This window comes from Gossypium hirsutum, chromosome A11 (assembly GCF_007990345.1).
Source record: "Gossypium hirsutum isolate 1008001.06 chromosome A11, Gossypium_hirsutum_v2.1, whole genome shotgun sequence".
In the NCBI taxonomy this organism is placed as follows: domain Eukaryota; kingdom Viridiplantae; phylum Streptophyta; class Magnoliopsida; order Malvales; family Malvaceae; genus Gossypium; species Gossypium hirsutum.
In genome coordinates, this window is record NC_053434.1 from 27,562,777 (window position 1) to 27,566,838 (window position 4,062).

At 33.4% G+C, this 4,062-nt stretch overlaps 1 non-coding gene across 1 annotated transcript; it reads left to right on the forward strand.

The window, feature by feature from the left end:
- The first annotated feature begins 417 nt into the window (after positions 1-417).
- On the forward strand, positions 418-524 carry LOC121210415 (small nucleolar RNA R71). Its single transcript, XR_005905529.1, has one exon. It is a non-coding gene; the product is annotated as a small nucleolar RNA R71 (small nucleolar RNA).
- Positions 525-4,062: the final 3,538 nt, after the last annotated feature.

Sequence of the window (4,062 nt, forward strand, 5' to 3'; positions counted from 1 at the left end):
TTACTATAAGGATTATTTTGAGGCCTAGAATTATTACTCTTATAATTTATTTGTTCGTTCTCTGTGCTAGGACTGTAGGGTAGACATTATGGATTGTTCATTCCTCCTCCATTCGTATTGCATTGCATCACTGGATGTACCTGCGTAGAAACATATAAACCTTCAATTTTCTTATTTAACTGTTCTACTTGATTTAATAACATTGTGACTGCATCTAAGTTCAAAACACCGACTGCTTTCATCAGCTTCATCCTCATGACTTGCCACTGATAATTATTCAATGCCATCTCTTCAATAAATTCATAAGCCGCTTCTGGTGTTTTATTATTTAGAGTTCCACTGGCTACTGCATCAATCAACTGCCTAGTGGAGGGATTCAAACCATTATAGAATGTTTGAACTTGTAGCCATAAGGGTAACCCATGGTGAGGGCACCTTCTCAATAAGTCTTTATACCTCTCCCATGCATCATATAATGTTTCTAAATCAATCTGAATGAAGGAAGAGATATCATTCCTCAACTTAGCTGTCTTAGTTGGTGGGAAGTACTTCAGTAATAATTTCTCGGTCATTTGATCCCATGTAATGATAGAACCTTGTGCTAAAGAATTCAACCACTGTTTAGCTTTGTTCCTCAACGAGAAAGGGAATAATCATAGGCGAATGGTGTCTTCAAAAATGCCATTTATCTTGAAAGTATCATAGACTTCTAGAAAATTAGCCAAATGAGTATTTGGATCTTCGTCTTGCAAACCATTAAACTGAACAAATTGTTGTATCATCTGAATAGTGTTTGGCTTCAGTCTGAAATTATTTGCAGTAATAGTGGGTCTCACAATACTCGATTCATCTCCAGTTAGAGTGGGCTTGGCATAATCTTACATAGTACGACGAACATGATCTAGATTTGCAAGATTTGCATCAACTACAGGAGGTAGCTGATTATTATGATTATCACCCATCTCCTCAGTAATAATAATAACGTCTTCTTCGTCTACTATATTTTGTCGATTCTACCATACTTCTCTACGGTTTTTGGGAGCAGTACTTTTAATCTCACTATCAAATAATAATGGTCCCGACGTGTTTCTTCTAGTCATAAACTGAAGGAGCCTGCTAGAAGCAAATACAAGAAAGGAAAAAAAATTAGAATGTAAAAATCAAACTAAAAACAAAAATAAAATACAATAAAAATAAATGGCTAAATTAATAAAAATCAAGTGTTCCTAATATTTAAGTCCCTGGCAACGGAATCAAAAACTTGATGGTCACCAAACTAACTATAGCTAAACTAACGGCAAGCGCACCTATCGAATAATAGTATAGCTATGGTGAGTAGGGAATATCGTATCCACGAGGACTAAAAATACTAGTAATTACCGTATTCTTATTATCTAGCCGACAAGTTGGGGTGATGTGTTTTAATTTAAAATTACTAAACTAATTTATCTAATAACACAACAGAGAATGAAATAGAAAAATAATCAAATATAACCAATAAGATAAACAATACCCAGGAAGGAATCCACCTGAATTTCACCTATTATTATGAATCTGAATTAAACGATTTATTTACTTGTTACTTGATCCCTAGAAATCCTTAAATTATGTTAATATCTTTTTCGAGAGTAAGAACAACTGACTCTAGGTTGATTAATAGAAATCTCTTTATAATTAAAAACCCTGTTGTCACATTAACTCGATCTATGAATTCCCCTATTAGATTTGACTCTAATCTAGTAGATTTATGTTGTCCTAGTTCTAGGATTGCATGCAACTCCACTCAATTATGCTAGATTTACTCTTAAACATGGACTTTTGCTCTACTGAAATAAACACATTAAACATGAATTATTATCCCAGAAATATTAAAACAAGAAATAAGAATACATAATTGAAAACAAGAATCAAATATTTATCGTGTAAATCAGAAATCAAATAATAAGATTCATTATAGGTTTCATCCTTCCTAGGTATCTAGGGAATTTAGTTCATAATCCTAAATAAAAATATCTCAAAGTTAGGATAACCACAAGACATAAAGAAACTCAATAAAAGGTCGAAAGAAATTAAACGAAGATCTTTGATCTTGAGGGAGATTGTAACACTCCTAATCCCTATCCGTCGTCGGAACAGGGTCACGGAGCATTACCGGAGTTTACAGATCAATTATAGAAAATTTATGTCATTTACTATTCATATTTGAAATCAATCATATCATCCTTTAAATGGGTCCTCGAGGCCCAAAATACATGTTAGAATCAAATCGAGACTAAACCAGAAACTCAAAAAAATTTTCGCAAAATTTCAAAATTTTTCTTAGGTGTAGGGGACACACTCCCGTGTGGTTAGGCCGTGTGAGTAACACACCCGTGTCTTAGGCCGTGTGGGCATTCGATGTGAGGCACATGACCATGTCCCAGCCTGTGTTTAAATTAGGGTAGGTACTAACTTGGGTCACACGGCTAGCCACACGTTCGTGTGCTAGACCGTGTGGACAATTTAATTTTCAAAAATTAGGTGCAGGATTCACACGGCCAAGACACACGCCCGTGTTTCTGCTCGTGTGACCAATTCTAAGCATTCTGTTTCTCAATTTTTAAGATGTAGGGGACACACGACCAGGCCACACGCTTATGTGCTAGGCCGTGTGTCACACACAGCTGAGACATACGCCTGTGTAGATAAAAATAGGCCATTTCAATGCTACTTTTTTCACCCTTTTTGATATCAACCTATACACGACATTTCAATACATCAAATGACCCTAATCAAACAATCAACACAAGCCAAAAATCATTTTTTTAAACATAATATATCATAAAGAACTCAATAACCTAAACTTACCGAAATAACTCTATTCATTGATTTACCAAAATCTATTACTAAATATATGCATACTAACATATATATATGTATGTCATTCACAACCATACTTCAAATTTAACTCTTTTCCAATCCAGCCCTATACATGCCATATAAACCATAAAGTGTATAACGAAATCTACCGTAGCAACTAGATAGTGTGACCCGACATGTTGATGATATCCTTCAAACTTCTTGAAAATCTAAAAGGAACATTTAACGACACAAGTAAGCTTAATGAATCTTAGTAAATTCGTTGGCTTTAAATATAAATCTTACCGAACATACTATAGTAATAATTCATTTAGGTAAATCATTTTACAAACATTTCCTACCAATCACAACTTCAATTAACGAATTTACTTATTTGAACTCAATATCAATAATAACTTAAATTCTTCCACAATAATTCCATGTGGCATTTGCCATTTCTTATCAAACCCAAAGAACATCTTACGGATTTGAGTACATCGTAAACAGAAGCCCGAAGGCTGTACAGAAGCACATAAGAGCTAAACAGAAACCCGTAAGGGTTGAACGGAAGCTCGTAAGAGTTGAATAGAAACCCATAAGGGTTAATCTGAAGCTCGGAAGAGCTAAACTGAAACCCAGAAGGGTTAAACTGAAACTCATATGAGCTGACTGAAGCTCATGAGAGCTAAACAAAAAGCAAACACGAAAGTTCTCAAAAAATGACGAGCCTTGGTTTACTTGGGTAATTTTGCTGTCAATTCCCCTTTTTTCACTAAACGACTATACTCAATCTTGCATTCCGTTCATTTCAAACACTTGATTCAATTTCGTGAATTTAAAAATAAATTTATTTTTAACAAATGCTACAAATAAATACAAAATACCATTTATTAATTAACATATAACATTAAAATTTAACCATACAAACTTACAATTTAACATTAAAATTTAACCATACCTGAGTTAAATTGTAAGTTTGTACTAGTTAGGGACTATTTTGCTAATTTCCCTTTTTCTCGTTGATCTACTGGCTCTTGATCTAAAATATGAAATTATTCATTCATTAGCACATATTTAAATTCTAATTCACTTCACAATTTATACCTCTAAAATTTTGAAATTACACAATTACCCCAACTTTTATAGTTTTTACAATTTAGTCCCTCACTAATTAACCCATCAAATAAAATAAATTTTCTTAATTAACATTTTATCTAATCATTC